General features: G+C 35.3%; 1 long non-coding RNA gene across 2 annotated transcripts in view; it reads left to right on the top strand.

Moving 5' to 3' along the window:
• Positions 1 to 9,711, top strand: part of LOC136290603 (uncharacterized) — a 79,997-nt gene extending 70,286 nt beyond the window's left edge. For both annotated transcript variants that reach the window (XR_010721239.1, XR_010721240.1), the window contains 3 exons: positions 4,901 to 4,941; positions 9,100 to 9,144; positions 9,371 to 9,711. This is a non-coding gene — a long non-coding RNA (uncharacterized lncRNA). The remainder of the gene's footprint in view (positions 1 to 4,900; positions 4,942 to 9,099; positions 9,145 to 9,370) is intronic.
• The last annotated feature ends 2,460 nt before the right edge of the window (positions 9,712 to 12,171 follow it).

Raw genomic sequence — 12,171 nt, 5'->3', positions numbered from 1 at the left:
AGTATTTTCGCAGATGAAATGGTCCTGACTATCTTTTAAAGAGAGGAACGTATACAGAAAATGTGTTTAATTTGAATTCTCTATCATTGATAACAGTATGAAAGGTAAAGCTTATTTTTTGAGGTTGCCAGCCCTTTTAGAAATGGTTTGATCTGGAATTTCAACTAAATAGTGAACTGGGAACCAGTGAAACCCCCCCTTTAAAGTTTCTTACCTCATTACTCTCTTCTAATCACTGCTATGCAGCCAAGGCTTTTTCTCTTTCTGCTTTGTTTGACTAGTTTCTTCTGCCTGTATTCAGCCGGAAAGTTCACGTCCAACCTTCACAGTCTAGTCCTTTGCTTTCTTCCTCTTCCATAAAATACAGGCTGCGACAGTGACAAATGTTTGGTGGCTCTGTTCAATGGCTGAAGAATATGCTGGCATCAAACTCCTCAATGAGTAGCTGCACTTCTCACACTTCTGCTGCAGGGAGTCCGGATTTCAATGGGTTCATAGGAACAGTAGTGCAAATGTTGGCTCTGGCAGTCCTGCATACTGGCATGAAGATGCTTATTTCTTCTTATACTGGCTCCTGTGTTATTACTGCTAAGATGAGGAGTAACTGAACAGGCCATTGCAAGGCAGAAACATTTACAATGAAGAAAAGAAGTTTCTTTTAACTTTATAGAGTGCTGACATTTGCAGGGCTTTCGTGAAGATTGCCATACATTTAAATAGTATTATGGTCATGCTTATAAGGCTTGTCTGATTTTGACTTCTTTTGTCACTGTGTGGTCATTATCCTTCTCTTTACTGTGAAGCTTATAACTACACAGTTCAAATAATCTTTTCAGTTATGTTTGTGTCAGACAGTGACAAGGAGGAGACACTTAGGGAAACTGTAAAGAAAAATGGCAGTTTGGAATGATCCTACTGCTAGCACATCTTTGCTTTTTCTGGCAATTAGTGAATTAGTAATTTCCTGAGTCAATGGTGAAAGGCCAGCTATGGTGCATAACTACCTCCTACAGACTTGTATGATGAATCTATGGATCTTTCAGGTATTTCCTGTGTTTTTCACATCCAATGTCTTGTGCCTGTTGGTTTTGTAAATTGTGTGGGTAAAATATTGTGGATGTTGTGTGGGTGAGAGGACTGCTTTCTTTTGGTTCAAACCAAAGGCAGGCTAAGTCCTATTCCCAGCTCTAAATGCTTTCTGTGTGACTTTGGCAAGTCATTGTGAATATGAGATACAAAATAGAACTTGAATGGCTTAGTTTTAGACACCATAGGTTTTGACTTTCTGGCTTCTGTGTGTCAGGGTAATATAGAGGCATGTATGAAATTCTTGCACTTTCAGGACATGCCCATTTTTCAAACCAGTGAAACAAACAAAAAATCATGTAAGAGATGATGTGGTGTCTTCGGCTGTCTAAAGGGGAGTTTTCACTTCAAAATGTAAATATTATGGGAACAGACTAATAATACATCTGAGACTGAAATGTTTTATGAATCTAGCTCTATCAAAATGTTCCATATTCTTGGATTTCCTTCCTGATTGGGAATTCCAAATTAACTTCAGTGAGCCTGAGACATCTGGTGTCTGATCAGCAGCATATGAAAAAATGTTTGAAAAATACAGCATTCCTTTAGGTGCAGGTATAATATTTATATAGAATACTGAAGTCAGCTCGAGTACTATTTGGGGAATTATGAAAACTTCAATAGTCCACCAAAACATTTACTTCCACTTGTCCTCTACAGACAAACTTAGTGTTAGTATAAAATTAACAGACTATGGAATGAAATTTGTATGTTTGATTTGAGTTTGGCTTTTATTTTTGAAGAATTGCGGAGATTCTGTTTCTCAGAATATCCCAGTTACATTGCTCATTCATCCTCCAGGCTCTTTAGCACAATGAACCATTTGCACAGTAAAGCTCTGCACCTTCTTTGATTGCACTCAAATTGTCTCCATCTGTTTTGTTTGCTTGCTCCCTCCACCCCTTCTCAATCTTTGTGCTCCCTTTTTTGTAGCTAATGAAGTTTCTTTAGTGACATGGTTCAGCTCAGACCCACAATGCAGTGTAGCCCTTTGGGTACTCTGTTTCTTGTAGCTGTACTGATTAACTGAGGGAGTTCAATCACACCACCTCTTGGGGCTACATCCAGTTCTGTCTTTATGTCAGCCATTTTTTACTTTACAATGTAGCAATTAATTGTGTCTGGAAACTGAAGATATCATGAGGCCTGGACCGCAATATTCTTAGATCTGGATAACTTCTATTGAGCAGGACAGATCTGCCTGTAGATGGTCAGGCTTTAGATGCTGCCAGAAGTAATTTTCTTATGATGTTTTTCTAAACTTGTCTAACAGGGAGCAAGTCTTTCCTGGGAAAGTATCACTCCACAATAGTAGATTGGTGTTGCTTATGAAGAATAGGCTTTTTTTTTTTTTTTTTTTTTTTTTTTTTTCCACCTGATGGGAATATCATCACTAAAACTATGAGTAAAGGAATGTGACAAGAAAGTAAACATTTGCTGAAGATGGACTGTGACAATTTCATTGCTTTTGAGTAGAGAACAATGATGAAATAATTTCCTTTTTACTGTCCTTAAAATGTTCTGAGCTTCTGCACAAATTCAAAGTTATTTCCTGCATTTTATTTTGTCTTCTTCCTCCCTTCCTTGTCTTCTTCCCTTGCCCCTGACTTCGTACTTCCCCCACTAGGCTGGGAGATGGCACTCAGAAACATTTCTGCGGCAGGAAGGGTTTTGAGTAGTTGCAAAATTCTAGGATTCTGGCAGGAAAACAAAAATAGACCAGAAATGTGTAATACTACTTGCATGTAATTAATTTTGTTATGGTTAACTCTACAGGTTCAGTTTTTTTATTTTAATCCCAGATACATCCAACATAGTAAACAAACAAACAAACAAAAACTCAAACAAAAAGAGCTTATGAAAAGTAACTTTCTCTTTGAGGATCTTGCCCAGATGAAAAGCTGAAAATTTCCTGGACTAAATATTAGTAGTTGTCTTGGAAGACAGCCAGGAAGGTAAAAGACTTCTGCCTTAATGCAATGTGAACGTTATGTCCAGATAAGCAGTCAATGTTGTGTGCTTTTAGAGAACCTGGAGATCTAGTGAAGTTAGTGTATACTTGCGTATTAACCCATGTGAATGAAATCCATGTAGACATTGTTTAAATGGGACATATTTATTAGTATAGATACGATTATTATTTTTAAGTATATTGTAATCTAGTAATTGTCTGAATTTCAACATGATTAATGTCACTTTTCATTGTTTGTTTTTATATATTTCTGTTATTTAAATCTGTGTGCCATTTCCTCTCTTCCTCTTTGACTTGGATTTTAGGAAGGCAGATGACAGAAAATTTGCAAAACACTTGGAGAATTTCCTGTTAGACATCATCCACATCTGCCAGCCTGTGCTTCATAATTACTCCGGGGCATATAGTTGTTCAGCCCTATAAGACATAATCTTAATAATTGATACATGTAATGACTTCAGAGCGACAGGCATGTCATATCTGTTCATGTACGACTGTGCTGGTGACAAAAGGGACAACGTGCTAGCAGCTCCTGAAGGTTGTTATGTAGCTGTTACTATGATACACCCCTTTTTTCACATTGCCTTTTGTGACAGATGTCTGACTTCACCTTGAAGCAAATTGCAGGCTGAAAGAATAGGTGATTTTAAAAAAGTGTGCCACTTCTGATTGATTTCAAATTTAGAAAGATATGCTTGCTGCAGTTTGGAATTATCCATATTTGTATATAAGAAAACTAAAGAATCTCTTTAACAATGTATTGCAGTGGATATTTCTTATTTAAATTTCTTCACTTAGAAAAAACAAACTTTTCAAACATTGTTCTGATTTTCTCTTTTCTTCGTAAAACTATGTTCTTCATCAGGACTGTGGCCTCATGTTAAAAAAAATTACCCGCAATTTTTGTCTTCAAACTGAAATAACTTGCACAAATTTAATAAATCATGGACTTCCACAATAGCAAGCAGGCTAGCCTTGTCTAAAATTTGACGATTCCCTATTGACCTATAAACAGAGACATGCTTTCTTCATTAATTAGCAATTATAGTTAATTCAGGGAATACTCCTGCAAGTCTGCAATGTGTATATAAAGATTTTGATGGGAAAGGGTGAAAGAAAATAGGAGACTGAATTTTTTTTTTTTGCATAATTGAAAGTCGTGTGCCAATTAAAAAGCATTGAAGTTCATATCAAATGCATTTGTAGGAGATATGACCTTGGAAATGGAAAGAGATTTTACTCTCAGTGTTTATTCAGGTTTTTCAAAAGTGTGGAAGGGTTGCTCAGTTGTTGCTGAAAGTGTAGTAAAGTTAGTTCCCATTGTTATAGAGTTTCTATAAATAAGACATGTTGCTAATTTGAGTTCATAGGCTTTTGATTCTATGCAGCATACTTGCACTCTATCAGTTCAGAAAGCAGCTTTATGTTCTGTGTAAAAGAAATGGATATAAATGCCCACAGAGAGGAATTCAGCCACACGGTAAAATATCTAATTGGATCTTATTTAGCTAGTTTCTGTTTGGAAAAACATTAATGATTTAGTAGTATTTGAAGGTACTTACCCAAAGGTAAGTACATACTTCTGTCATGTTTATCCACTTGAGCACAGAGGTGACATTAAGGATTGTGAAGTGAAAATACTTTTTTTTCATGAAGCTCTTATGACGTAACCAGAGTTTAGCTGTTTAAAATTCGCAATTATTAGCAGTATTTAGGTCTGGAGAAAAATTTAATTGTATTCCCTTTCTTTCCATGAATGTGTGTGCATATAAACACACATGCATACCCTGCCATTGTTTTTTTCCCCAAGAAGTTTTTAAAAGTATTTGATTTTATCTGCAGGAAATTAAGACGAGAATCAGTGAAGATTTTAAAAAATGAAGGTGAGAATTTTCAATACCATACCACTTCAATGTTCTCCCCTGGCCATTCTCTTCCTTCTTTCTCTTCCCATCTTTCCTCTACAGCGCCTCCTGTCCTCCCCTCAGAATGAATGTCTGAATAATTGTAGAATTTCTAGTAATAATGTAAACTTGAGACAGGCATTTCATATTTTCAATTCTCTAAAGTTTTGCTGCTCAGGTTTCAGTACTTTTTGACCTTTTTTTGCAATACGTGTTTATTGGACACTCTGAACATGTTAAGGCCATATTGTCAAGCCAAATACATAGAACAAAGAAGTGCAATAATATTGTGTTTGTGTGTAATGTGATAAGAAGCTGTAAAGAAGTGGAAGTAAAGTCTCAAAATTTACTTCTTGCTCTCAATTTATTTTTTCCTTGCTTGAAGAAATAATAATAATAATTAATAATAATAATAATAATAATAATAATAAACAGTGTGTGTTGGTGGATGGATAAAAATAACTTTCAAATTTCTTGTTAATATATGTCTTTGATAAAAATATACACGTTTTTCAGTAATGTGTTTGTAAATATCACCACTCAAGTGTGTAATGGCTAAGTGAGGCATCCTCATTATCTTTCAAATGCTGTAATTTGTGATTTGGAATAATAACTTTCAACTATTTTATTTGGTTATTTTTTTTTCTTATTTTTTGCTTCACAGAGATGTGTTCTCTGTTTCCATGCTGGCTGAAATACCAGTCTTTTCTCTGACTGAAGTGTTTGTTAAATTATGTATTTATTTTGTGCCAACTTCTTTTCTTCTTTAGTTATGAAATGAGAATTAATAAAGTAAATAAGAAGGAAAAAGAACTTGCAAGACACCACAATATACTTGAGAAGAATGTGTTTTCTTAAGTCTGTTGTGTTCAGCTGCATTTGTGTGTGATTTTTGTTAAACTCTCAGGAGGCTCAGTGGAAAAAAGTTCTTAATTATTGAAAATTAAAGTGTTCTCCACACTTATACTACAGTTAAAACCTCTACCGTTTCAGGCAGTTTCTAAGGACCAGACTCCTTTTTAGACTTGGAATCCCTCTATCTGTGCTAATCATCTTTCAGTCTTGAACTTCCCCCCAGATAAGTGGATCAGGATTTAAGGGTGGAGCTAAAGCCAACTAAAGTATCATAGGTCTCCTCCTTTGAATTTCTCATCTCTTGAGATAGTAATTGCGATTTCTACTGTCTGCTTGGCCCTAAGCAGATTCACTGTCAGCAATTATTTAAGTTAGAAAAAGAATAACTGAAGGCCACAGAAAGAAATGTAGTTGTTTCAGTGGTTTAGAGGTAAAGACTTCACCTAGAGAAAATGTCATTAACGAGATGCAGTCATATTATATTTGTGTTGAAAAATAAACATGTAAAAATGACAAAATGATTAATTTCATTCCTGACGGGAAGGAGAGGAAAAAGGCTGTGATCTAGGCTGCTGATGGGGATGAATTCACAATGAAAGATAATGGAAGTTTTGGTTTTTCATAACCAAAAAGATAATGGTTTTTCAAAAGTCTTTCAGGGTACAGAAATATATATTTTAAATTGTCAGTTATGTAACAGTCGTCTGGTTTTGCTTCTCAAGAGCTGGTGACTTGCACCTTCCAGTGAATTTTTTGGTTTTCATCTCTGAAACCACTTACCCAGCAAAAGCAAGAGGCAAAAATTATATAAACTTTACAAGGACAATAATACAAAAAACATTTAATGACTTGTGATACCTATTTATAACATAATTCATAAGAAAATTTCACTTCGAATAGTTGCATAAAATCTGTCTTTGTTGTTTGACTTTTCTTCAGTTTTAGGTTTTCTTTTAGAAAAAAAGAAGGTTTTCAGGAGTTACAATACCATTTAAACTGGCTTTTTATATGCTGTGTTAGAGAAAAGAAAAATAATTTGTTGGAAGAAATTGCCTGATATGTCCAAGAGTCTGATGAAGGAAAATGCTTTACAAGTACTGTGTTAATAATACAACATATCTAATCCAGTAGAGGGAGCTGGAATGCTGTTCTACTTTACCGGTGTTCGTACTAGAGATAGTTGTTTATCTAACAGAACTATATTTAATTTCAATATGACTTTTATCTTTAGAACACCAAATTATTTTCGTAAGAATTGTCTTTTAGAAAAACTAGACAGAGTTGTCTTTGTTATACCATTTCCCTCTTTTCTATGTCAAAGAATCACAGAATGGGTGAGGCTGGAAGAGACCAGTGGTCCAACCTCCCTGCTCAAGCAGGGTCATCCTAGAGCACAGGGCACAGGATTCCAGTGTTCCTCTATTGCGGAACACTTCCCAGCTTCTGTGGCAATCTGTTCCAGTGTTCAGCACTCCCACAGTAAAGAAGATCTTCCTCTTGTTAAGGTGGAACTTCCTGTGTATCAGCTTCTGCCCATTGCCTCTTGTCCTTTTGCTGGGCACCATCAAGAGTCTGGCTCTGTCCTCTTGATACCTTCCCTTCAGATACTTAAAGATATGGATGAGATAATTTCTCAGCTACCTCTTCTCTGGACAGGGCCAGCTCCCTAAGTCTTTTTTCATAAGAGATATATTCCAGTCCCTTAACCATTTCTGTTGCCCTTGCTGGACATGCTCCAGGAGCTCCATGTCTCTCTTGTCCTGAGGAATCTTTAATGTTAGTTTTCTTTTATAATTAATTCTTTGTATTCCTTCATAAGAATCATGAAACAAAACCTGTAAGAATTAGTAGCCTACAAAACTGGTTCCTAATCTATGCACCTAATTCATGGATACATGTACACAGTCTATCCACAGAAGAAAATATACTGAGAAGAAAGCTCTGAAACAAGTATTAAGCCAGCAATACAAATGACATACTGGTAGGTCTGTTGTAACACAAATCTGAGATATTTATTAAGGTCAGTTGTTGTAATTTGTAGGTGTTTCATACTGGGTTTTGTTTGGTCTTGTGTCTTGGCAGATTACCTGCTTAAATAAATAAGCTTACTGTTTGCAAAAACTCCTTCCTAAAGAATTGAGATCTAGTCTTTAGTCTTAACACCATACAATGCTAAAGACTGAAGTTTTCATTACCAGTACATGTACTGCAGATTGTATTCTTCCCCCAAAACACTTGTGTTTATTATCATAGGCTGCTTTGGCTTGCAGCTTGGGATGGAAGGAAGAAAATTCATACTCTTCCTAAAATTGCCTAATTCTTTTGAATAAAGTCATGATGAAAGGTATTTCAATTATAGCTAGGAATACAATGAGAAAAGCTTTTGCATTTGTACTACTGCAATGAGAAATATTTTTGATAATGTCATGGAGAGTATCAGTCTTAGAATGGATGAGATTGGAAGGGGCTCCTTGACAACATCTGGTATGGCCACCGGTTCACACAGGGTCACTACTGAGTCTAGATGCCCTTTGAATAGTTCTGAGAATGGACACTCCACACCCTCCCTGGCCAAACAGAATGCATGAGACAGGACATAAAGGGATCCATAAAAGGTACTGTAAGGCTTGCAGCGCTAAATAATCTTCCACAGTTACATCTAATAACAACAATTCTGACAGCTTATTAAGGAGTTATAGCTGATGAGGTCACACTGAGAAAAAAGAGTGTTTTGTCATTTAAGTTTTGCATAATTAAAAAATGATTCAACTGAGTGATTTTTTTTAAGCATTAAAGCAAATTATAACCCCCAAACCTGCAGAAGTCTAGTGTCATATTAAATATAGCATAAGAAGTGATACTAGAGATTTTTCTCTATATTGTAGAGGCAATACATTTGCTTCTTCCATTTGTTTAGCAAGCAAAGAATCCATGGAAAGTCATGATTTGGACTAAGAGATTTTATTCCTATGTTAAAGTAATAAGGGCTGTGGTCTTTTTATATTTTTTCTTCTCACTTTTTTCCTTTATATTCTCAGTGGATAGGTTTCTAAAAGATAATCCTCCTAATCAGGATTAAACACTTTTAAAAGTAGAGTTGTTTTCCTCTTGAAGGAGCTTGTCCACCAGTAGGGGGAACAACTGACTTCTCCAGGGGTAAACCTCCCTGCCATTTAGGGGTTATTATTCTGTAGCAATACGTATTATTGCCTTAAGCTTTAAAAATGTGGCAAATTATTTTGGCACTCCAATAAACTGACAAATTTGGTTCTTATGTTGCAGGAACTGTTCAGTCTCTTGGTGTTTTGCTGTGATATTGTTACTGTGGTAGGTATTTTATAACGGAAAGTTTCATGTTGAGGGTCTTGCAAGGGCTATAGGTGGGCATGAAAGTAGCTTTTGATTTGCTGTTTTTCAAAGTACTTGTGTTATCTGGGAAATTGGCAGCAATGTTGAGGAAAAACCTTAAATGTCAGGGTTATCTTTCTTTTATTTCACTACTTCCATTTCAAGGATATTGAGTAATAAATACAGATATTAATTTAACTTGCAGGGTACCCGGAAATCATCCTAGCCACTCATTTCTACTGAGGATCTGTGCTGTGAGGCATGTTGAGACTACTGTCCCTCTGCAGAATTGTGATGCTGGACTTCAAAGTAGGCCAAGTTTCTGATTTTTTGTACAGAGAAATTGAATTGAGCCAAAGCTACAGAATAAAGTGCAGAATCCATCCTGTAACTGTGGCACACCTCTCAAATTTAAATTTTGGAAGGAAGGCATGATCAAAGTAGGAGATCAAACTTGCCTTAGCCTATTCTTCTTTATATTTTATGAGAATACCAAGGAGGACTCTTCCCTGCTGTTAGGCTATGTTTCCATATACTTCCATCTATGGAAACATTTGGAAATTATATATGCTGTTTTACATCTGCTCTGTTTAAAAATAAATTTACCCAGAGCTGGGTGTCCTGTACTTGGATGTAGGTTTTGATTTATAGTCTCTCCCTAACACCTCATAATAATCAATGAAAGTAAGTTAATTTTTTACGGTGCAGAAAAGATGCAATTACATAAAAAATGTAATATTATTTTGTAGAAATGTAGACTGAGTACAAAAAATATTGGATAATATATTTGTTGAAACTCTGTGGACTACTGACAAATGAATTCTAAACCACTAGAAACATGGCCATCAATTCTTCATACCGTGATCACTGTCAAAAAGTTGTTAGCAATTACAGAATAAGTCAAAGAAAAACGTTTTCCAGATCAAAAGCAATGAGTCATTGTTTGACCTTTGTTTAGTCTGAATTCAAAAATTTATTAGATTTCAAACAACACAAAACTAGTGATAAAACCATGCTTTCTACTTGCAGAATAAAGGCTTTATGGATCAATTTAAAAAGCACTTGGATATTAAGAATCTGGATTTAACAAAAGTTCTTCAAATACTGTTTATTAAAGAAGCTGAATCTTAGAATAAATAATGACTTAGTAATACAAACAGGAAGGAAGGAAACAAAGATTCAGAATAGGGTACATCAGATAGAGAATGTGTGTTTTTATAGTTCTGTAACAGAGCATATTTTCCCAAAATCTTATTATGATTTTCCAAGCACCTAAAGGACAGGCTATAACTGAGAAATTTATTGCGTTTATACTACAAGAAATAAAGAATTAAATTTTCTACAACAGAGTGTTTTAGACTGAAGCAAAAGCATTTATGTGTCCCTGTATACAAAGTATCACATAAACACAAATTTCAGTATTACTTTCTGTACGAAAATCCACATTAAAACATGATCCTGACAATATTTTAGAATCTACATTCCATAACCTTATTTTTATTTGAGGAAACTTGTAGCCAAAGAAATGCAATTCATCTCCAGCCCTTTGAGGCAGGCTATATAGGTAGGTAAGCATAGTCCTTGCTCATATGTGCCATTACCCTGGACTTGGTTAAAAAGTTTGGGGGGGAGGATGGGTGTCTGAGAATAAAAATTAAAATAAAAGAGAAATATTCACTTTCGGATTTTTGTTAATGGCTGGTTCTCTGATCATCTCCGGTAGATTAAAGTATTGAATATGTACAGCTGAATGTAGCTTCTTTCCTCAATGCATTCTTATGGCTTTCTATGCTTCAAGTCTGACATTCATGGGAGGGAGGAGGAAACACGCCAATAATTGTAGCACTGTACTCAGCCATGGAGAAAGGCCGATGTGATGCAGGTGAAATTGCTTCAGTCCTTGTAGACAGGTTTTGTGCATGTGCAGTTCAGAAGCAAGATGCTTTCAGTGTTGGTGGATAGAGATCTGTGACATAGTAATAAAGAACTTTTCTCAAAGTCTTGGACTTGGAAAAGCTGGTGCTTCATGATTTGCAGTAACACTGAAAAGCATTTTGTTTTGGCTAAGTTGTAAATTATTTCAGTATACCACTGGTTAGAAGAAATGCTTACCTTTCTCTTTTATGGGGAATATTTTGTATTGACAGAATGACTTCTGTAAAAGTTAAGTGTGTTTATATTTCATGTGGATTTAATCAAGAGGAATTTTTCTAACTATCAGGACTTTAAATTTTAGAAGATGAATTAGCAAATAATATTCAGTTTCTAAAGTGGAAAGGTTATTGCTATTTCTCTGCTTGCAAGAATAAAGAATTATTTACCTCGTGAGAGAAAACAGAATAAAAAGGATACTTTCATTTATTTTTTTCTGCCTGATTTTGTTGCACTAGAATTTTTCCCTTGGGTTGTTTTGCTATGGGCATTATTACCACTGCTGATTTGTGTATATCTCTACCTTCACCTTTGTTTCACTCTTATCCAAACAGGGGTAGTTTGTGTCTTAAAAACACTCTGTAAATGTACTACCTAAAACTTCTCCTTCAGATTAATCTATAATACTTCCTGTCAACATTAGAATGTAAAACATCCCAGGATTGGGTTCTAATTGCAGACAAAGCAAGGTATGAACTTCTCAGGCTGCAATATAGTGGGAAAGGACAGGCCTACATTTACGGCACTTGTTTCAGGTGTTGTGCATGTAAAATGTAATGCTAGAACATACCCTTCCAACTGCCACGGATTTGCTTCTATTTTTAAAAAGACTGTCCAGTTCTGCTAGCTTCCATTTTAATTAATCCTTTCTGATTTTTATATGCTTTCTTATTCCACGGTGAGGTAGAACAACTATACTGCATAAACAAAGACAAGGAAAAATAACCAAAACAGTTGATAGAAATGTCTCTTTGATTCTGGATATATTTATTCCTTGTGCATGGAAAGAGATGAGAAAAGAATTTTTTAACAAATATTTTTATTTTGAGCTTTCACGTTTTGTAGGAAAGGCTT

This window comes from Chamaea fasciata, unplaced genomic scaffold (genome assembly GCF_029207755.1).
Source record: "Chamaea fasciata isolate MVZ Bird 193981 ecotype frontalis unplaced genomic scaffold, bChaFas1.0.hap1 SCAF_6, whole genome shotgun sequence".
NCBI classification, from domain to species: domain Eukaryota; kingdom Metazoa; phylum Chordata; class Aves; order Passeriformes; family Sylviidae; genus Chamaea; species Chamaea fasciata.
This window is presented reverse-complemented; position numbering and strand designations above follow the sequence as displayed.